Here is a 24,038-nt window from a genome sequence, read left to right as displayed (position 1 = left end):
GCTAAGTGAAATAAGCCAGACACTGAAAGATAAATTCTGCATGATCTCACTTATATATGGAATCTTAAAAAGCTGAACTCACAGAAGCAGTGAATACATTTGTAGTGTCTAGGCTCTGAGGGGTTAGGGGAAATAGGAGAGGTTGGTCTAAGGGTACCAACTTTCAGCTATAAGATGAATAGGTTCTGGGACCCTAACGTACAGCATGGCGACTACAGCTAATAATTGTATTATTATGGCGCTCCCAGAAGGCAGATGGCTGTGTACATGAGTTCCCACATGGGGGATAATCAGACTTGGTTGAACTTCATACATATTTTAAAGGTTAGTGTTGTTTTTACTTGGAATCATATATAGCAATTAAAGTGGAGATAGGTACAATCTTTTTCAGAGCTTAAGACCTTTAAAGGGTTCTAAGACAGCAGAGAGTGGGGAGAGGGATCTTTTTCAATAAGAGACTGTCCAAATTACTTCACTGTCATAAATATTGCTAGAAATAACTGGTGACTTAACCGATGTTTTAAAATCTTAATAAATAGAGATTTCTATTCTAGTGGTAGGTTAAAATAGAAGCCTGCAACCTTCTTCATCAGAGGAACGCAAGAGTAACACAAGGTAAACACAAGAAAAATGCAAGATTATACCAAGGAGCTCTTTAGAGGGTCTGCTCAGGTCCTTAAGACTCTAGACACACAGGTGAGTGCTTATTCCTTGGGAAATCTTGGTACACGCTAGCTAACTGGAAAGATTATAAAAGAAAATAGATGAGGGGGCTGAATAAAGATAAAAACTTTTCCCAAAAATTGCTTTAAATTTTATAGCATTAGACTCAAGGAGAGGAACGCTCATTTTATCTTCATTTCCTATGGGACAATCCAGTTCAACCAATAATCATTAAGGTTTAACTGGAAATTCAATACATTATGCAAATGTCCCCATTTATGTACTATCCCGTCAAGCCGGTACTGAAATGCAGCTGTAGTTGAAGGGAGTAGATGATACCCTAGTTCTCTCCCAGAAACATTTCAAAAGCCATGAGAGGTGCTCTCCAGCCCAAGCCCAGTAGAATAAATCTCAGAGAGCTATAGTCTTGTTACCGCGATGGCTTCCTCTCTGTGCAAAGGTGTTGCAGGAGAGATGCTCAATCCCTTCTTTCTAAAAAGAAAATCAAGGTGCAACAACTGTTTGTTTCTAAAGAGCAGCACGACTTTTTGTGTCACCTGTCAGGAACCAATATGTGAAGCAGACCAGGCAGTCTCACTGCAGGACAGAATGCTTACCATGTGCCTGGCACTGTTCAAGGGCTTTGCATTATTACTTTATTTCATATCACATCACTAATCATCAGGTAAAGGCAAACCAAAACCACAATGAGATTTATCACCTCACACCTGTCAGGACAGCTATTATCAAACAGAAATGGAAAAACCTACCAGGCAGAAGGAAATCATATGCAAATGGCCTGTGGTAGGACAAATCCGTTTGCCCATGAAGGACTGAAAAAGGCCAGTGGGGCTGGAATGCAGAGACCAGGAGAAGCATTGCAACGTGTGGATTCCGGAGAGCCCTGTAAGTTAAGGTGTTTTATCTGCCTAACCATTTATGAGCTGTATCCAGTCCCGGTTTCCAGTCGCTGGTGATTTACACTTAACCCATTCCATTGTGTTAGAAAATCATTCTTCACAGGGGCTTTAGCTTCCATCTCTAGGCTCTGTCCTCTGAAGCCCTACAGAGAAATCCTACTACTCCAGGTAATCAGATCACATCCTCTCTAACTCTCCTCCTCCTAAATTTAACCCAGCCTCAATGACAAGGATTTAAGATCCTTCTCCATCCCCCCGGGTGTGGCTCAGTGTTTGAGCATTGACCTAGGATCCGGGAGATTGAGGTTCGATTCCCGGCCGGAACCCGGTTGCGGGCTCGATCCCCAGTTGGGGGGCATGCAGGAGGCAGCCAATCAGTGTCTCATCATTGATGTTTCTGTCTCTCCCTCTCTCTGAAATCAATAAAGATATAATAAATAAATAAGATCCTTTTCCATCACTGTTGCCTCTTTGGGACACACCTTAATTCATCTGCATTCTTGCCCAAATGTGACCCTCAAGAACCAAACACCTGAGGTTGGGCCAAGGCAGAAAACTTTCACCTCCCTTCTTTAGGATGCTTAGCTTCTGTTGATGTGACTTCAAGATGGAAATTCTTTTTTGAAAGCCACCTCACACTGCTGATTCATAATAAGCTTGCAGTCAACTAAAACCTTTAAGTCTATTTCTTGTAGTGTGCCATTAAACCAGGTGTTTCTCCTCCAATATGTAAGTAGTGTGGGCGAAAAGGGGCCACATGCTAAACCTGACAAGCTCAGGGAAGGCCTGCGTGGTGGCCTTGCAAACCTAAAATAACTACAAAAGATGGTCTGAAATTAAAACTTTTTAACTAAAAGCAGTCTATGGTGGGTAGTTACACCCTAAGGCAGTATTTCTTCTTCACAAAGTTAATTTTCACCTTAACTAAGCCTGTCCTCTTTTGCATCTGAGATAACATACCTGATTAACACAAGCCTTTGCAAAACAAAGTAATTTCCCCTTTTTCCAGACCCTCAGTGCACCGGGGCAGAGACCAGGAATCTTCTCATTGTTATTAGTATCTTGTTAACTGTTGACTGTTAACTGTCCTGTACCCACTTATGTAAGAGAAGTACATGTCTATCATTTCACTTTTTATCCAGTCCCTGAGGTCTCCCTGTTCCCTTCCCCTTTGCTTTCTCCCCCTCCCTAATCTATCACCAATGGATTTCATGTAACCCACTTATGTCTCCTATTTTGAATGTAATGTATAAAACAGAGCTCAAAGCTGCCACTCTCCAGAGCATTATTTCAATCCTGGCAATTGTTGACAGTTTGGCTCAAATAAACTCACAAAAATTCTTCACAGGTTTGATTGAATGATTTCTTACATTAACAGTAGGTATTTATTTTTTTATTTATACCTCGTTTATTTCTAGAAATGACTATCAGCCTAGAAACAGAACACAAGTATAAATCTGCACAGTTAAAGGTTCAAGGGAGAGCAGAAACATCACATTTTCACAGTAGCTTTTCTGAGTTTAAATGAAAGTATCTATATACACCCCTATTCAATTTCATCCTGTTGACTTAGGGTTCTTGGGGCTGTTTTTCCAAATCTCTTTCTCTTCTTTGAGATGTAAGCCACTCTCTGCCAATCTGCAGTGGATCGCCATTTTTACATAGTTCCTGATTCTTTACGTCAAAGAGCCCAGTTCCATCACTTACTTGCCGTGTGACCTTGGACGGGTCAGTTAACCTTTTGCACCCCACTTGCCTCATTGGCATAACAGTGACCACTACATAGAGTTGTTGTGAGGATTAAATAAAGAAACTGATAGGGTTTCTCCAGACCAGACACTGCGTCCCACCCCCAGAGCTTCTGACTCAGTAGATCTTTCCATAGAGTCTGAATATTTGCATTTCTGACGGGTTCCCAGGTGACACCCAGGCCGCTGGCCCTGGGGCCGCACTTTGAGAGCCACTGTTACACAAGATGTTTTACATTTATCGTTACATTTAATCGTCATAATCCTTTAAGGTAGCTAATGCCGCCTCCTCAGTGACACCGAGGCTCACGGAGCTGGAATAACTTGCCCACGTTTACCCTGCTGGTAAGTAGCAGGTGCAAGGTGTGACTCCGCCTCAGCTAAGCCTTTGCTCTTCACCTTTAGGATGACTGTGCATGTACATCATGATATACAGCAGTTCAGTACGTATTGATATAAAAGGTCCCCTTTCCCTTTGCATTAAATTTTTGATCAGATTCTAAAAGCCTGAGTCCAGGGACATGAGTGCATTTGTCGCTCTTAAGGAAGTTTGTTCCAGCTCAAGAAAATAATGAATCTTTAATAACTGAAGCCCTAAATCAGAAGCATAACAACAGCCATGGATACAAGAATGATGATGACACAGGAGCCACAGCCACCACCCAGGGAGGCTGACATGCAGACTGCTCTCCTCTTTGAGGCCCTGGCTGAGCCTTTCCTCTGGGACCTCCACCTTTCCTCAGCGCTGGCCTTGATGGGCCAGGTGCCGTTCTGACTATTCCTACGGCCTTCAGTGAAAAAGAAAAAGAAAAGAAACTGAAGTACAGCACTGCCTAGGAGCAACACGCTTAGCTCCCAGAAAGTCCTACGGAAACCAGGCTTCCAAAGTCTTTTCCTGCGACCACATTGCCCTCTAGGGGCCACTGCTTTCCAGACAGAAGGATAGTACACTTGCTTCTCTGCCGAGATCAATGCTTCTCAGGTCCAGAGATGAGGGGATTCAAGAATCGTGGTAGCATGGCCTGTGAGGTTCTGAGAGATCTGTAGGTTGAGACAGTGACCTATGTGATAACAGCCCCCCCTTTCCATTCTCTTTCCACAAAAAGCCTAGAATCTTCGAGGGTGTCTATCCCTGCCTGGTCTGATTGTCAGGCCACACCTGGAGTTGCTTGCTCAAGTGCACATCAGACAAAAGGAAATATAAATGCACGGATAAGTGAGAAAAATTATCATGGTGGTAAAAAAAAGACAAAACTATGGACTGTTGTTAAAGGAATGATATTTAGACAGGAAATGACTCAGGACACTCAAAGCCTCTTCGAATATGCCAAAGGTTGACAGCATTTCCAAAACAGTGGCCTACAAGGGGTGCAGGGATATTCTCTGAAGAAGGGTTCGAGGGCAAATACATTTGAGGAACTTGGGTAAAACAAAGTTCCACAGATTTCTTTAATGTGGGACTTCTCCGAACCTTTAATATGCCATAGGCCTTATCTGTCTCCAAGGGGAATGCCATGGTCTCCAAGGTTTGCTAAACCAGCTGGTAAGAAACTCTCTTCCCCCAGGAAGGCCTTCCATCCTTTCACAGGATGCCGTGTTCCTAGAGTACACACGGCGAGTCACAGACATTTACAGGACACATGTGTTCCAGTGTCCACATCTGGACAAACCAGAGCATAACTGTGCTGCAGGGCTTTGTTCCGCACAGTCCCAAGGGGCAATAAAAATAAAATAAATAGCTGCAGCACTTTACCGTTTACAAGGCACTCCCTTATATGGTCTCTCATTTAATTCTCACAGCAATCCTGTGAGGTATGTCGACCAGCAACCCTGTTGTTTAAAATTAACATATCTGAGCCTCCAGAACCAAAGAAAGGATGAAGCTAGCAAATTCTCCATCCCTGCACGTTTTTTTTAGCACTGTCTGAAGTCTACTTAATAGCCGTAACTGCTAGCTTTTATTAAGTTCTTAACTTCCTGTTCTCAACTCATCTCATTTAATTTTCACAAAAATCCTACGAGGCAGAAACTCTTCTTATAGCCATTTTCCAGATTAGGAAATCGAGGTTTAGACAGAAGGATAGTGACACATCCTAGGTCATATAGTCAGATTTACTCTAATCCTGGCCACATGTCCAACCCCGTGACCCAGTTCAGGGAAACTCTAAATATTAGAAGGAGTTTGGTGACAGATGAAGATGTGATACTCTCTGAGTCTGTATCTTATGACAGGTTTTCACTTCCTGGGCCCTGGGCCCTTCCCTTCCCTTTTCTCCTCCCCCTCGCCCAGCCTGAAAAGCAGGCTCAGTTCCAGCAAAACACCTGCCCCAAACAAGCAGTGCTGATGTCTCTAATCATCCACCTCAAGATGGTTGGCACAGTCTGTGGTCTCCCACATAACTCCCTTTCATGTGTGTAATTTATCGTGAACAAGTTAAAGTTACTTTAGGAGACTGGATACAGAAGTAAGCAGCTGCTGCTTCTAGGAAAATAGTGACAGCAGCAAAACCCTTAATATTCACAGGGTTTGTTAGAAGAGACAGTCTGTCAACCCCATCTAATTATAACCTGAGGTGTTAATTAGTTTTATAGCTATGTTGTTACCTGTGCTTCTCACTTCTTCTGCTTTGGAAAAAATAAAATAAGGAAACAAAAAAAAAAAAAAACCTTCCAAACATTTTAATAGCAAATGTGTGGGGGCTATGCAGGAGGAAGGGATTATAGATTACAGTCAATTTTGAATTGTGTTTCAAAACAGAATAAATTCTCATAATTGTTAAAGGTGACCTTGAATCAGTAACCATCCTAGGTCATCTGAACAGGTAGGTCTTTACCCATCATCTTTCTTTTTATAGGAATAGCAAATGTGTTTTGACAAACAGTAGTTAGAGCCACAAACCCAGAAACACCACACCTAAGTGTGAATTCTGTATTTAATCCTGTATTAGTTTGCTAAGGCTGCTGTAATAAAATACCACAGACTACGGTGCCTTACAAACCAGAAATTTATTTCCTTGTGTCCTAGAGACTAGAAGCCCAAGACCCAGATGTCAGCAAGTTTGTTTTTTTCTGAGGTTTCTCTCTCCTTGGCATGTGGGTGGCCATTTTCTCATCTTTGTCTTCACATGGTCTTCCCTCTCTGTATGTTTGTGTCCTAATCTTCTCTTCTTATAAGGACACCAGTCATATTGGATTAGGGCTCACCCATATGACCTCATTTTACCTTAATCACCTCTTTAAAGGCCCTAACTCCAAACGCAGTCACATTCTAAGGCACTGGGTTTTGGATTTCAACACATGGACTTAGGGGAAAGGGTAAAATCCAGCTCATAGCAATCCCAATATTTATTCAGCATCAACTATGTATATGGGACTGGAGATGCAATGCACAGCAGAAAAAGCAAAGATCCTGCCCTCTAGGAACCTAAAGTTTGGTGGGAAACTCAAAAATAATATCTAATACAGTACTTGGCAGCTGGTTCTTATAGTCATAAACAAAGTTGTAGTTGCTGGCAAAGCCACAGTTGAAGTCATGCTCATAGTATTTTATTAGTATCCTTATTGGAAACCTAATGCTCTGGTAATGAGAGAATTGCTCAACTTTTCTTTTACCATCAATGCTTAAAGAAAAGAGTGAAGATTAGCTGGTTGCCCAACCAAGTTGGCACCTCTGAAATCTCACCTTGACCACAAGGATGTTTCCTCTTTCGTTTCTTCTCTTAAGCAGAAGTACATGACACCTGACCCAGGATTCATGCTCTAACACTATTTTTGTATGGGCGGGCTAGTGAGACCCTAGAGGCCAGGAAGACTCTTAAATAGCAATACACTAAGAGTCATCACTCCTGTGTTTGAATCCCACCTCTGTTATGAATTTCTTGACATTGTACACATCACTTCACTTCAGGCCTCAATTTCCTGATATGTAAATGAGAGGGTTATAACACACCAATCTTTTCAAACTGTGTTCTGAGGCAAGTGTGCAGCTTATCTACATGCAGAACCTGCACAACTGCGCACAGCAGCCCTGCGCTGCGGGACCCCCAGGGGTTCCTTGGAAATAACGTAGGACCAGTGGAGAAGAGGGAAATCAGCTAGCTACCTTGGCTTCAGTCAGAAATTCTGCTTCCTCTGATTCATATCCTGCATTTCTGCATAAAATTTTGTGAGGTTTCTACAGCTAAAAAGCTTTGAAAACACTAATAGCTCACAGGTTGATTCCATTGTTAATACTCGAGTTTGATGACTCTATGCCCTGCAACCAGAACTCCATTCCCAACTCTGGGCCTGGGGGCAGAGACCGTGCTTCCTGCGCGCTGGCTTCACCCTCTCCGAGACGGGTAGCCTGGCTGACCTGGGAAGCAAGAAGAAATGTCCTATTGCCCAGGGATTTGAAGGGTGAAGGAAGGAAAATCACATTCCTGTCTAGAAAATTACATTCCAATTTTTTGCTGAGGCTTTTCAGGCAGTTCTAGAATCTCCCCTCATTAAAACATCTAAATGATTCCTCTTCCTCGCCGCGTAGTTTCCTGACACTCGCGCTGTCACAGCCTGTCTGAACTGAGGAATCCCACACTGCCGTTTATCTTTAGCTCCCCTAGCTTAGGTTTCCGTTTCAGGCTCAGCTGGGGCTTTTCTCTCCTTTGTGGTCTTAAATTGGCAAGAGGATTAGGTCTTTGGGCAGAAGGTTTGAAGCCTGCCAGTGTCTTTGAGGGAGACCTTTGTGATTCGCACGTGGCAGCCTCCCTGAGACAGTAAACATTTACTAGGCACTTGCTATATACTCTGTGTAAGCCCCTATTCACGAACCCGAACTCTAGAGGTTTCAAGAAGGAATCTGATAGGGATTCTGCCTTTAATGACTTAAAAGCAAAGATGGGGAATTCAATGGGCCTCACTCCAACCATGCTGAAAGCACCGCACTACAGCCTACAGGAACGTGGCTAGTGACGGACAGTCTTCCTAGAGGATAATCGGTGACATTAAACAGAAAACCATGGCCAGGAGGCATGTGCTCTGGGTCCACCACACCCAGAACACCTGAGGTTCTCACCCCACCAGGAAACATGATGCACAAATAACCTTGAGGTACTCTTTGCACACACGCAAAGTAAGAATCCCCCACCTCCGTGAGACTCCCTAAAACCTGGGGGTGGGGTCAGCCATGCCAGGTTTTGACAGAAGTATGGCTTAGGTGACTGTGCAGAAGAGAGTTTTACATAGCAGGCCTGGGGCTGCTATCCTTAGAATGACCTGCTACAAAGACCCTGAATAGCCCCAGTAATCTTGAGAAAGAAGAACAAAATTAAAAGTATCTTTCTACCTGATATCAAACTATATACTACAAGGAGGCCATAGTAATGAAAACAGCATGGTACTGGCATAAAAACAGGCATATAGATCAGTGTAACAAAATAGAGAGCCCAGAAATAAACCCACGCCTTCATGGTCAATAAATATTTGACAAAGGAGGCAAGAACATACAATGGGGTAAAGAAAGCCTATTCAATAAATGGTGTTGGGAAAATTGGACAGATATGTGCAAAAGAATGAAACTAGACCACCAAATTACACCATATACAAGAATAAACTCAAAATGGATTAAAGACTTAAATGTAAGACTTGAAGCCATAAAAATCCTACAAGAAAATATAAACAATAAAATCTCAGACATTTCTCATAGCAATATTTTTTCTGATATATCTCCTTGGGCAAGAGAAACAGACGAAAAATTAAACATATGGGACTACATCAAGCTAAAAAGCTTTTGCACAGCAAAGGAAACCATCAACAAAATGAAAAGACAACCCACTGACTTGGAGAACATATTCACTGATACATCAGATGAGGGATTAATATCCAAAATTTATAAGGAACTTATAAAACTCAACACCAAAAAACAAGCAATCCAATTAAAAAGTGGGCAAAGGACCCGAATAGACACTTCTCCAAAGAGGACATACAGATGGCTAATAAGCGTATGAAAATATACTCAAAGTCACTAATCATCAGAGAGACGCAGATTAAAGCCACAATGAGGTATCACCTCATGCCTGGCAGAATGGCCACCATCAAGAAATCAACAACAAATGCTGGAGATCAACAAGGATGCAGAGAAAAGCAACCCTCCTGCACTGTTGGTGGGAATGCAGATTGGTGCAGCCTCTGTGGAAAGCAGTATAAAGTAACCTCAAAAAATTTAAAATGGAACTGCATTATGACCCAGTGATTCCAATTCTGGAAATATATCCAAAGAAACCCGAAGCAGTAATTCGAAAGAATATATGCACCCCTTTGTTCATTGCAGTGCTATTTACAATAGCCAAGATTTGGAAGCAGCCCAAGTGCCCATCAGTAGATGAGTGGATAAAAAAAGCTGTGGGACATTAACCAATGTCACCTCAATAAATTCAGTTTTTTTAAAAAGTATGAATGGGGAATAAAGAAAGAAAGACCTGGCCCTTAGCTGGCATCTGGGAACATGGATTTTAGGAGGACCATTCATTCCCTAACTGATGAGAACAGCCCACTGGGCCTGAACAGTCTGTGCAAACCACATGGTTTATGCTGAATACTGTTCTCCTTCTGGGAGCCTGGAATTCTTACCAGCTTCCCTGGTAAATAATGTCCACACGTGGGCCACAATTCAATGCTGGAGGACTTATGCGTGTCCTGTGAGACTCCATGGGGAGAGGACTCTTGGCAGTTGTGTCTGGTTTCCTCCAGACTCCGCTCCATGCGCCTTTTCCTTTTGCTGATTTTGCTTTGTATCCTTTCCCTGTACTAAATCTTAGTTGTAAATACAACTTTATGCTGAGTGCTGAGAGTCCTTCTAGCAAATCAACAAATCTTGGGAACCCACAACACAGTAGCCCTATCCAAAATCCCAAAGTTCACTGCCTGCGCTGAACCCCTGTCCTGAAACACTGCCTGGAAGTGTGCTCCCCATACACATACACACACACACACACACACATTCTCTTCTGTGGCATAGTCAGGATCTGTCTGGTTCCCTGCGTCACACACCTCTCTGTGGTTGGGGCCACTTGTCCATCACCAGAAGGCTCAGCTACTCCCAAGATTGAAGACCAATTCTTTCCCTGAGCAATTTTTAAATCTCTGATTCAACCAGTCATGAGATTCGACATGAAGCTCTTCTTCCTGCTAATCATGCTCTGACTTTACATGCCAGTCTTATTCCAAAGACCAAGGCTCTACCTTGTCACTCCGATTTTATCACTGAACTTCTGTCTTGATAATATCCTGTCCCTCTAGAGCCCTGCTTTGTTCCACTAACCAGCACCTCCAGTTCCCTCTCCCTGTGCTTCTGAGAGCTCGACATTGCATGAGCCTCCCCATAGTCTTGGAAACAAGCAACAAACAACAAAACCCATAGAAATACAGCCAAACAAACTGAGGAGTAAAGAGCACGCAGAGCTACATCCTCACTGGCCTGAAATTATTGATTTGGTTAGGTTATTACTCACACATTTAGTGTGAGTACTTTTGATGTTGCTGGCTTTTGTGGAGCAGGAAATATATCGGATTAAAGCACCCTGTTGTACAGCGCTACAGTTTCTGAAATGACCACTTAGAGGTTAGCACACAAGAGCCCGGCCTTGGAGAAGTGCTGGGATTTGAGACTCAGTGAAGGTCACAGACTTTGGTCTTCTGAACCCCCCTTTAGTCTGTATGACATCAGTATTGTCAATCATCCATGAACATAAAAACTGTCTTATTTATCTAAGGTCTAACCAAAAAGCTTGAAAATTCTATTTCCTTTATGCACTGTAGTAATTGTGGCAGGGAATAAAGAGGGAAGAAGACAAAGCAAAGCTAGAAAGGCAGGGACAGGCCCGTGGCACCGGCAGACCTGTGAGCGGCACTAGGCACACGCGTGGACTGGAGGGTGTGACAGTGGCTACGATGGATTCTACTCAGCAAGAGAACAGCGGTCAGGTCTTCTGCCTTATGGATCGTCACTACCTGGACTTCCACTTCCTCACTTTCATTGTTCAGTGTGATTGATTAAGCTCGATTTTTTCCCCTCTTTGTAAGTAATCCTGTAATTTAGACATCTGTTAGCAGGTAGTGGTAATCTACCGGACACACACAACCACGCTCAGTTCTGATTTGGGATATGTGATCCCAACGAAAACTCTGTTAAATCTGCTTGCTTGTACGTATATAATGACCCAAATATACATACATATGTTCCAATGTATATTCAAATATATGTTCCATACATATATCAAATCTTGATGAAATACATATTAATTCACTTTTTTTTTTCTTTTTGTCAATCCTCACCCGAGGATATTTTTTTCCATTGATTTTTAGAGAGAGTGGAAGGGAAGGAAGGAGGGAGAGAGAGAGAGAAACATCAATGTAAGAGAGACAAAGCAACTGGTTGCCTCCCAACGGGACCCCAGTAGGGGCCAGGAATCAAACCTGCAACCTGGTACGTGCCCTTGACTGGGAATTGAACCCGCGACTCTTCAGCCATCGTTCTAACTACTGAGCCACACCAGCCAGAGCTAAATCACTCTTTCTAGAGCAACTCTAAAGTTAGTCAGCTCTAAAGTATGTTAGTAGCTTTCCTATATGCACTTACTCTTTGACTAAAACATTTCCTTTTAACTCACCTGATCCACAGCCCAGAGTCATAACGCCAGGCCCTACACATCACTTGGGGATTAAAGGTAGTTCTCAGGCTCAAGAACTCCAAAGCACCTTCTCTTTGTTGCTAGCTTGCACTGTCAAGTCCCATTTACAGGTAAACTCTTTACCTTTCTAAGCAGTCTGAGTTAATCAAAGGGAAAACCTTATTTTGTAGGTCTGACACACATCTGATCAACAGCCAGAAAGGCTTTTCCAACTCCCTCAAGCTCTTTCCCAGAACATACCCTACCCAGTTTTTCCCTTTGGAGCAAACACACACACACACACACACACACACACACACACACACTCCTCAGCCATTAAGTTAAACTAAAACTGAAGTTTTGCATTATAATCAAATGGGGAAATTTTATTTAGGCAAGAATGGGAAAACCAGACCTGTTGGTGAAATGAATTTGGCAGTGAACTGAAACAATATAAGGCCATATGTTTTTGGCTAATAGAAAATAAAACTACACCATTTGTAACACCTCAGGAATTTGGACCCATGTACATTTACATTGCTTGGAACCCCCCTTCCCATCACCATAATACTTAACCCCAAGTAATTTCAAATAGACTACAGGGTGTCCCCAAAAATGTATACACACTTTGAATAATTATTAATTTCAATGGGTTAAATCTGAAAAGAAAGAAACATCAATTGAGCTTAAGTGTTAAGTGTACATACATTTTGGGGAGAACACACTATATAAATTAAATAATGTCAAAAAAAAGATAAACAAAATATCTCTCTCTTCAGGCAAGGCCTTCTTTCCCTAAGTCAAAAGGTGGTATTCCCCCCATCTTATTATTTGTATAGGAGCTCACTCTAATCTCAGTCCCCAGCTCCCTTCTTCAAGGAGTGACTAAATCTGAACATAACACTGAGGTGATGCATTAGCTCAGAGCCTTTGACTTTACTTAAAACCCATTTTAAATATAAAATGTTTTGATTAGTAAAGAATTCCTTTTTTTAAAGTTGAATATTTTTAACACAAATATGTTTTAATTAATAAAGTTGCAATCAAACTTGAATTTTGGATTACACAGAGCTGGACTTAAATATAGATAGACCTTTCTAACTCTGTGACCTCAGCAGTGAAATTAAATTCACCTCTCTCGGCCTCTGTTTCATTATCTATAAAACAGAAAGAATAATATTGACCCTAAAGTGTTATGAGAACTAAATTAAGATGATATGCAGTAAGTGTTTTGTGCATGACTGAGCACAGGGTAAGCACAGAAAAACTGGTAGCTGCAGTTATCATAGTCCTACACTGTGTCTAATGTATTCGAATTTTGGGTAAAAGGAAGTGACTTTGAATAAAAATATCTGAGTTCTAGTTTGGGCCACATGGCTCAGTTGGTTGGAGCGTCATCCTGTGCACCAAAAAATTGCAGGTTCAATTCCCGGTCAGGACACATGCCTGGGTTGTGGATTTGATCCCTGGTCGGGCAACTGATTGATGTTCCTCTCTCTCTCTTCCCCTCCCTCCTTCCTCTCTCTCTAAAATCAATAAATATGTGCTTGGGTGAGGATTTAAAAAAAAAAAATCTGAGTTCTAGTTCTGCCCAACTCAAGCACCAACCGCAAGTCTTCAAATAAAGCTAGAAGGATCACCCATCTCTGTTTTCCTAGGGACAGCCCCGCTGGATACCTGTTGTCTAGGAGTAATTATTAATAGCACTAGTTATATATAGTTAATTTGCTAATTGTGCAATTAGTTATGGCTTTGTGCTTCAATTTCCTATAAAACTGGGAAAGTACCTACCCAATATATCTCACTGACTTATGAGGAAAAGCCTAAAATGTTATTTTTATCTATCATAAGGACTATCAAGGAAAATTCATATTTTATAACTGAGGATTTGCACTGTCACATAAAAGAATATAAGACCCTTATTTTCCAGTTCATTTCTTACAAATTTTTCCTCCTTCTAACCACAGTTTTCACACAATTTGTGATGAACACAGCTGAATACCCAGATAGGCAAAATTCTGTAGTTCTTGTCTTGAAAACCAACTATGACAAATGACAGAATTTTCACACCCTCTTGGCTCATAGCACACTCACCACCACCTCCTGTCTGTGCCCAAGGCAGACACTGCTAATCAATCACAAAGCTTTTACTGCATAACCCGAAGCTGAATGCAGATTCCTCTGCACACTTTAAGCTACCACTATCAATGAACTAGAGTTGGTAAAAAAAGAAATGTTTCCCCTCCCTGATTTAGCTCAATGCCTCCACTTTATAGTCAAGGACACTGGGACACTAGAAAGAAATAATCCAGTTAGGAGTGAATCTGAGAACGGTACCCAGGCTGGTTCTTTAAATTACACCATACTGACAGGTGACTGACCTTGAAATAGAGGTTCTTACAGGTCAAAACTAAGCAGACAAAAGTGCGCTGTGAGACAAATAGTCTACTAAGAATTTGGTAAGTATATCCCCCAAAATATGATCATAAAACATGATCATAAAAATATGATCCTTTCCTTATTTATTAATCAGCGTCAAAGCCAAGGGATTTCCTATGGCCTACAAGGCTCTACACAATCCTCTCTGATGCCATCACTTCATGCTCCCTACTGCAACCTCCTTAGGAGCTTCCTCACTCCTATGCAGCACGCTCCCACCTCAGGCCTTTTGCACTGGCTGCTCCCTCTGCCCAGAATGCTCTTCTCTAGATATCTGCATGGCTCATTCTCTTAACTCCTTCAAGTCATTGCTCAGTGGCTACCTATTGCTGAGGTCCCTCCTAACCACCTTATGTAAAATGGCAACCCACTCCCCACTCTGCTGTCACCCCCCATCTCTTAAGTCTGTTCTATGTTTTCCCATAGCCCTGATAGCCTTCTAACATTCTAGATCATTGAATTGTTTACTGTGTTCATTATTTACAGTATGTTTCCTCCAAGTGGACTATAAACTTCAAAAGGTACATGCATGCATTTATTCTCACTACAATATTCTCAGCATCTAGAGTAGTGCTGGGCATCCTGCTGGCACTCAATACATGTTGAATTTCATAATTACAAGGAAGCAAGATGCACCCACACAGATGTGGAAGACACATACGTTTGTGATGGTTTACTTACACAAACCACCCAACAGTTTTCTAATGTATTTGCCTGAAGAATGTCAGGAATTCCCCTGTACTAGCTGTGAGTCAGGTCCTCCATCAGCAGAACAGAAATCTGAATACATTCTCCTAAGAAACTAAGCCTCAGGAGATTAGCAATGAGGTAAAAGATACTTTATTCCTGTCTTTGTGGTCTCACAAAGGCAAAAGTGAAATGAAACTACCCAACAGGTGTAGGCCATAAATGCCCTATAATTTGTGAATTTAAGATAGAGAAGAAACTGACTGCCTCGCTGGTTTTTTGGAGAGTATTTGTTTCTAGGATGTGGTTGTGATACCATTGTAATTAGCTAGTTATTAATAATTGGAAAGGAGCAAAGGGAAGGCCAGGCATTATAAGCATGGCCATTTGGGCAGCTTCACTAGGAAGCTGCAATTTCAAACTCCCCAGGGAACCACTGACCCATTCCCTGCAGATCACTGGGGGAAGGGACTGGACAAAGGGGAGAGAGACTCATGCCCATTGAATCACGATGGCATAGGGAAAATGTTTGTCAGTCAAACCTGGGGATAGAGATCATTGGATAGACTCGATAGAGTAAATGCAAGCCCATGAAAATTTGGGAAAACATAATCCCCTACCAGGGGTGGGGAGCCTTTTTCCTGCCAAGGACCATTTGGATATTTATAACATCATTTGCAGGCCATAGGAAATTATCACCTTAAAAATTAGCTATGAATAAAGCTCCTAGATTTATTGAATTTCAAGTTCCCCCTGCAGTTGCCTTGACAGGGCCAGACCAAGTGATTTTGTGGACCCTCTACAGCCCACAGGCCGGACCTTCCCCACACCTGCCCTAGACAAAGGAATTCTCTCTCTTGACTCTTGGCTCTTAGCTCGTGGCTCTCTTAGCAGTCTCTTTCCTTTGGCTTTGATCCTGCCATGTTTCCTCTATAGTCAAGTGGCCCTGCAGACCCCACATACAATGGACTAATGGACTGCAGAGGGGAACACTAACTAAGTTAGCCTGATGCTGCACTGGACTCTGCTTCAACATGAAAAGGAAATTCTGGACGCTGGCTCTGATTCTAGTCCTGTTGAAGCCACAGCTATGCTTCTTCCTGGGGGGGGGGGGGGATGAACGGAAGTAGGACCTTGGAAACTCTGGGGTATAATGCCACAGAAATAAAGTTTTCTACAATACCTCATTTTTCCATGTGTGTCTCAGAAAATTCCTTTCTTGGGATATTGCAAGAATTCCACCCCCATGAGCAAAAGGTGGGAATGAGAACCTTTCCCCATTGGTACCAGTTGTGCCTACATTAGGTTTTTTAAAGGTGCATTGCAGAACACTTTAGAAAAGGAAGATGTCATCCTTAACTGTCTGATTCCTCTAAATGCCAAAAAGACTAAATTGCCTGTATTCACACAACCTAGCACTTGACTTTAATCTTTTTTGTATATATCTCAACTTATTTTTTATGTGTAGATCTTCACTTCCTAACTGAATTGCAAGAAGCTTAAGGAGAGGAACTGCATCTGTTCTTTGCTTTGTGGCCTCCCAGTTAGTCTTAGGCAGACATTGGATGCCACCAACTCATCAGCACTGATCTTTAAAGGTTTGCTCCCTCCTGTCCATCGACCAAAAAGTCACAGATGTCTCTGAGGAATCTTCTTTCTCAGCAAACATGGATAAAGGGGCTGCACTAAGAAGGGCACAAAAAGAAAAGGGTAGGATCTCATCCTTGGCAAGGTCATGATGACGCTGGGGACATAGATTCGAAAGCAAATGAACATTCTGTACCAGAGCAACAAAGAAATCTTCTAGAGGAACCTGGAATAGAGAGTAGCCTGGGGGTTCAGGGAAGGTTTCGGGAAGTTAGAGGAATGGGGGGGTGACAGAATAAGACTAAATTGGATAACATCCTTACTGTCTCTGGATTCTTTCTTTTTCTTTTCTTTTTTTTTTTTTTTTAATGTTTTTATTGATTTCAGAAAGGAAGAGAGAGGGAGAGAGAGAAATATAAACATCAATGATGAGAGTCACTGATTGGCTCCCTCCTGCACGCCCCCTACTGGGGATCGAGCCCCAAACTTGGGCATGTGCCCTGACCGGGAATCAAACCGGAATCGAGCCTCAATCTCCTGGATTCTAGGTCAATGCTCATCCACTGAGCCACGCCGACTGGGCCTGGATTATTTCTTGATGCTCACTTCTAATCCAACATCTCTGTTTGGTGATTTCCAACTGGATCATGGAGGAAAAACGAAGAGATCTAATTTCACCACAGAAATAACCTCCCTCCATCGGCTGACTGTCCTCCTCAGAAAAATGGGAATTTTCTGGTCTACCAAAGCACTTCCAGGATCTCTCCACAGCCAAAACAGAAGGGAGTTGATGGACTTAAAGAAAAAGAAAATAAGAGGATACCCAAGTCCTCCTTCTTTTTCCCTAAATCTGTTGTGCCCAGTCATCTATTCATTTGTTAGATTAACAAATAATGATTAAGCATCTACTATGTGCCTGCAGGAGACCGTGATAAATGAGACCAACAAGATCCTTGACCTCACAGAGCTTTCATTCACTCCCCAAAATGACCAAGAATTTGCCAGGCATTTGTCACTACAGCCTATAAAGAAACTTGTGTTATTAAGAGCTTGGAATGTGTAGCCTGGAAAATTCCATCCAGCTCAGTGGATATATTTGAAAATCACCTCACAGTTCCCCCACAGATCCCCAAAGGCTATAAACAGTAATGGAAAGTTACACACTCCCGTAATAGAAGGATATTCTACCTCATGCCTACTACAGAGCTATCTTGGTAAAGTCAAAAATCAGTCCCTAACTGAAATAGGTGAAGGAATTAAGCAAAAAAAAAACCCAAAAAATCATAGACACAGACAACGGTATGGTGATTACCAGTGGGAAGGGAGGTGGACGCGGGTAGAAGAAGGTAAAGGGGGATACATGGTGACAGAAGGAGTCTTGACTCTGGGTGGTGGACACAGGATACAATATACAGATGATGTCTTTATGACTTGTACACTTGAAACTTGTATAATTTTATTAACCAATGTCACCCCAATAAATTCAATAAAAAAAATTTTCAAAATCATTCCTTATCTTCACCTTCTCAATTTAAACATGTTTCAAATAAAATAAGGACTATTTTAGATGACCACAGAACAGGACACCTGAGTATACATGGCCCTAGAAAGAAAGAGCCAGGAGGAATTCAGAAATCATCCAGCCCATGCCTTCCTTTTGCAGATGAGCTCACAGAGGGGCAGTGGAAAGTAACTGGTTTGAGCCACGGAACCTGGTAAGAAATAGCTCAGCTTGGACGCCAGGTCTCCCGGTTCCTAAGGCTGCACGTTTCCACTACTCCCTCATGCTCCCTAAGGCTCCAATCCAACCGAAACACTTTTTTTAAAAGTTGTATAGCCACTTAGAGCTCCATGTGATATTCCTATTGAAGTCCCAGGCAGAATAATTACTTCTGGCTTTGACTGGTGGCTTTGCCATCCTCTCTGCCACAAAGGTAAGTGCACTTCCTCAGGCAAGCCTTCCACAGCACCCCCAAAAAGTGAAGGTCGGCCGCCTGCAGCCAACCAGCGCGCCTGCAAGACATCCCTCAGCAAAGCACAGGATGCTTGCAATGCCTTTGGAGAGCCCGAGTCAGAGTTCAAATGGCCAACGGAGTCAACCACCAACATCCATTAAACACCCACTCATTTAATCACCTTGGATTTGCCTCTCAGGCGCTTTTTCCTCAGTGCCACTGATTTCTGAATAAAAATTGTAATTTGCAGGCAGTGCTCTAATTTATTGTGCCTGTTCCTCTTGTAGTACAAGAGGCCGTGTGATCTCTCTTCCAGCAAACGAGCTCGCGCTGCCGTGGTCTGCGGGGCCCTCTGTGCCGTGTTTAATCGCTCCCTTCACCAGTTCATAATTAGACGGTGAAGAGAAGGGTGGTTTACCACTAGACTTCGAAACGGAGGGTGAGGCAGCACCCACAGACCTGTCTGAACTTTCAGCCTTCATCCATCAGGAAAATCAAGGCACTGAAGTTATCCATGCCCGTGGCGGAGAGGAAAAGCTTCCCCCCGGAGACCATCAGGACTCTGGCGGCTGGACGCCAGATGCCCCGTGTGTGTAAAGGAGGGTGCACGGGGTAATTATCTAGGCCTTGAAGTGGGGGGAGGGCCCTGCTAATAAAATCCCCGCCTCAGGGAGAAGGTCACAGAGAGGTGGTGGACAGAGGTAGGTGAGTGCCGTGAATTTTCAGGTTTTGTCCCAGCCCTGCTCCCCATCACATGAACTTCTAGACAAGCCAGAAGTTCCCCATCCTGCCCCCCCACACAAGGCTATTTCTTAAACCTCTTTGTATATTTGGAACCGTGCTGGGCAATGTGATACTGAAGGAGACAGACAAAACCTGTGCCCTCATTAAGCTGACATTCTGGTGAGGGAGACATTAGAGGAACAAATGGATAAGTAAATAAATAAAATGAGGGTTCCAGACGCGATAAGTGCTACGAGAGAAAGAATTAAGATGATGCGATGTGGAATAACTGGGCAGGGGGTGAAGGGAAGCCATCAACAATCAGGGATGGACACTTGGAGGAGGTGACATGTGAACTGAGACCTGAAGGATGAGGTCAAGCCATGTGAGATGAGTCATAAGCACGGGGGCGAGGGGGTGTCCAGTGTGCTTATTAAGTCCTTAGGACTATACTTAAGTTTCAACTACTCTGTACTCTCCACAAACTTTCCACCAGAGACCCTCTGAGCTCACATTTTCTCTCTTCTCACACTGAAACGTGCTATTAGAGGCGTAGCTAAATGTCCATTATATGACAGCACAGTTCAGTTCCTAAACACTTCAGGCCTAGTCACACTTTCAGTCCTCACAATAAGTCCATGAGGTGGGTTTACGCCAACGTCCCACTTTACAGAAGAGGAAACAGAGTGTGAGCGATCTGCTCATGGTCAGATACCTAGTAAATGGGGAAGCTGGCATTCAATGGGTCAGATGCTGGAGTCTGAGCTCCTAATCCTGCTCCACGCTCCCTCTCAAGGGTAGGCTCAGCATGACACAAAAGGCACAGACTATGCTTTAGACAGGTACCTCCTAAAAGCTGGCAATGCAACCTCAGACAAGTCAGCCCATCTCATACTTAGTCTTCTGGATTGTGAAGTAACCAAAACAGAAACAAGCCCCAAGTACTTCAAGCGTGATCATGAGCACACAAGCCCCTTGAGAAGCAGAAGTCCCTTTTCAACTGTAAGATGGTACCATCGCTGTGATTCTCAGACTGAAGACCAGCTTGAGGCCAAAAAGCCACAAGGAGGTTTCTCAGAGGCGCACTGCAATCCTCCATAAGAACTGCTGTTTTGACATCTCTGTTCTCCAGCCTTCAGGGCGCACAGAAAAACAGATGCAATACCTACTGACTGAGTTTTCTCAATGGACCTTTCAAAGTTTTAGACACAAGGGGACTTCCAGACCTACCCATCTTTAAGCTTTTTCTACCCTATGGAACCAGAAATTCCAGATCTGCTCATGTCTGGTCCCGCCCAGGCCTCTATATCAGGATGGCTTCTTGCAAATAGCTGAACCGTAGAAACTTCATGTAAAATAGTGAAAAAGATGTTCCTCTGTAGCAAAGACCCCAAGCATTTGCGTTCTCCCCATAAAAACGCATCTTTCCTGTGTCCCATGATTCAGCCTAATTGACTGACAAGTTTGTCTAATGATCAGATACCATCATCTTACATCCACATAGCCCTTTAAAGTCTATAAAATTCAGTACATATATGATCTAATTTGATGGTGTGGTGGCCCTCTGTGCCAAGTATTGTCACCCATTTCATAGCTGCAGAAATTAAACCTGCATCAGGAAGCATTGTAAATCTGAAGCCATTTGCTCAAAATCTCTTGGCTAGTTTGTGACAAAACTACAGCTTGAATCAGGTCTTGGGATTCCATGTACAGAGTACTTTCTACTCTATCCCATTGCCCATCACCCAAATGTTATGAAAAATTATATCCCCCAGTTCAGGGGTCTTTAAGATGCATCATCTGAAAGCACAGCAAAATGTTAAGTGTATGATCTTTAACCAGATATTCTGGGAAAGAACAGGTCTATGCCTTTAATACATATCTGATTATTAAAGACACCCAAGACCCAAGACCTTTAAGAAGCACTGTTCATATAAGTGATGAGGCGCTTGCTCCTGTCCTTCCAGCCCAGGAAGGGGCGGAGTCTCATCAACATTCCAGGCAGGCCAATTTCCTGCATTCATCCTTAGCTGGTCTCTGTTGTACAATTTCATGCTTAGATTAAAAATGAAAAATTAGGAGTAAAATTGCATTTACTCCTATTTGAAAAAACTTTCCATTTTTAAATCATCATTCTTTATTGTATTTTAAAACTAGGAGAGGAAGGCGATCAAATAGAACAGACCTAAGAGGGGTGCTAGAGTCTCATATCCATTCTCAGTAGATTTTCCCTCCATCTTCTCCTCAGCATCCTCTCAAGGCCTTCACTCAATGGTTTTCATACTCGGCTCTAAAGAATAGAAGGATTGTACTCCCTGTAGGGGGTGTAGTGGGTGGGGAAGGGATAGATGGTGTATTAGTCTGGGTTCTCCAAGAAATATAACCGCTGGGCCTGTGTGGTTCAGTGGTTAGAGCATTGGCCTACACGCCCAAAGGGTCGCAGGTTCAATTCCAAGCCTCCGTGGGGGCGCATGCAGGAGGCAACCAATGTCTCTCCCTGGCTAGATGAAATTCCCTGTGTAACCTTTATCCATAGCACTTAGAATACTAGCAAACTCACTTATTTGTGTGATACATTCACAATGTCAAACACACTCTCCACTCTATCCTCAGTGACTGCCATAGTGTTTATGTTCAGGAAATATTTGCTGAATAAATAAATAAAGCCCATTGCTCTATGATCCCTACGGCAGTGGGTAATCTGCAGCAGGAGATATGCATCCTAAAGAATTTCCCTGTCCAATCTGATCATTCTAAATCCAGACTGTGTAAAAAGAAAGACCCTCCCCTCATCTCAGTTTCACTTGTTTCTATGTTGAATCTACCATGTAAGCAGTGCCCCATTATAAACAACCTTCAAATGTCCCGTCCCATTGTCCCAGAGTTCCTTTCCTTTACTCACAGTGGAGCATTGTCACAGAAGCAAGATAAATCTTCTGCTCTTACTTTGAAAAGTGACCTCTTTAATGAATTCTGTAGTACTGAATTATGCCAAGCTTCCTATTTCAGTGCATCCACGATACTGGCCTCTCAGATTTAAAATATCTCCTCTTGAGCAATAATCTTTTTCTCTATATCTCTAACCTTGGGTGCACATACTGACTCAACTGAAGCCTTTCCCTGTGAAAGTGCAAGTTATCTAGGAAAAGGACTCGCAGCACTCCTCCCCGCTCTCGCCACTGCCTTGCCAAATAAAAGCCAAACCGCTGAGCTTGGCATTCGGAGCTTTAGGATGGGGCGCCTATCTCATTGGCATCCTGCCTTCCTGCTGCACCCATTCACATAACCGGTAAGCATCCAGCACAGAGAAAATGGTCCCTCACCATTCCCTGTGCTTTTCCACATTTGTTAAGTACTAAATTGATTTTTAGAAATAATATTTGTAAAATGTATAAAGTTTTTTAAAAGGTATTGATTAGTAAACTTCATCAAGGTCTCTCCAGCACTGTAATTATTAACTCTACTCAGGTCACATGAGTACTCTAATTCCCTAATCACTTTAACCCTGCCCAGGAGATAGGTGCAGACCCCCTGCCTTTGTACAGCTGGTCCTTACCGTGATGGCTTTTTCCCCAAGCACTCACCAAGCAATGGGCTCTAGCGGCTGCCCATTTTAATTTCAGGGAGAAAATATTCTGAACAGTGTTAGGGCTGTTCTGGATCCTTGGTACCTACTTTTCTGTACTACATTTACTTGCACATTTTAATACCTCTGAAATCAGGTGCAGCTTCTGATCTCATTTGACTAAGCAGCCATCATGATGAACTCCCCCCTGCTGGAGCATCAAAACTCGCAGAAGGGGATGGAGCCTTGGAAGAAACACCAGGAATAATAGTTAGAGCTCTTTTAATCCCACCCTCCCAAACCCAGTATTTGGGAGTGGTAGCTAGAGAGAGGAGGCAATGAATTTAGCAACTTCCTGAAACTGGCATCCACAGCTGCCTGGCTCTACATAACTGTAGATCTAGCTTAAGAGTCCAGCACTAAAGGCTCAGAATTTGGGGGGGGGGGGGTTCTTTCGCAACATGGTTTATCACCCACACATTTGAGGGTGAAACACAGACAGTAATGACTCTAGGTCAAAAAGTAATTGTATCCATGGGTTTTATGCAATGACAGCTTGTCATTGAAACGCTTTCTTTGTTTTAATAGCAAGTTCTGGAGACCTTGTTTCATTGTTAGGAATTTCTTGCTTATCTTACAGAAGTGTCTGTGTACTGTTAAATAAAATTGCTCACAGATTTGCTTATTTAATATCTTTAAAGAGACAGAATATAATAGACTAGCCCTAAGGAAGGCTGAGTATTTTTGAATTGAGATGATCAATAATAAACATATTTCTTATGTATTAAAAATTTAAAAAAGTAATTCTAAGGAGTCAGACCCCGAATAAGAAGTATAAAGAAAACCTTAAGTGTTCTATTTCATTGCTCTTTTCCTCTTATATATATGCAAGATCAATGTATGATTTTGTTGTTGTTGTTAATCCTTACCTGAGGAATTGTTTTCCACTGATTTTTAGAGAGTGGAAGGAAGGGAGGGAGGGGGAGAGAGACAGAAACACTGAGTGGAAGGGAGTGAGGGAAGGGGGGAGAGAGAAACATTGATACGAGAAAGACACGTGGACCCGGGCCGGGCATCGAGCCCGCAACCGAGGTACGTGCCCTTGA

At 42.7% G+C, this 24,038-nt stretch overlaps 1 long non-coding RNA gene across 2 annotated transcripts in view; it reads right to left on the bottom strand.

Moving 5' to 3' along the window:
• Positions 1–24,038, bottom strand: part of LOC308567757 — a 319,467-nt gene that overhangs the window by 212,379 nt on the left and 83,050 nt on the right. The gene's annotated exons all lie outside the window — the stretch shown is intronic.

This window comes from Miniopterus schreibersii, assembly GCF_964146895.1.
Source record: "Miniopterus schreibersii genome assembly, chromosome: 15".
NCBI lineage: Eukaryota > Metazoa > Chordata > Mammalia > Chiroptera > Miniopteridae > Miniopterus > Miniopterus schreibersii.
This window is presented reverse-complemented; position numbering and strand designations above follow the sequence as displayed.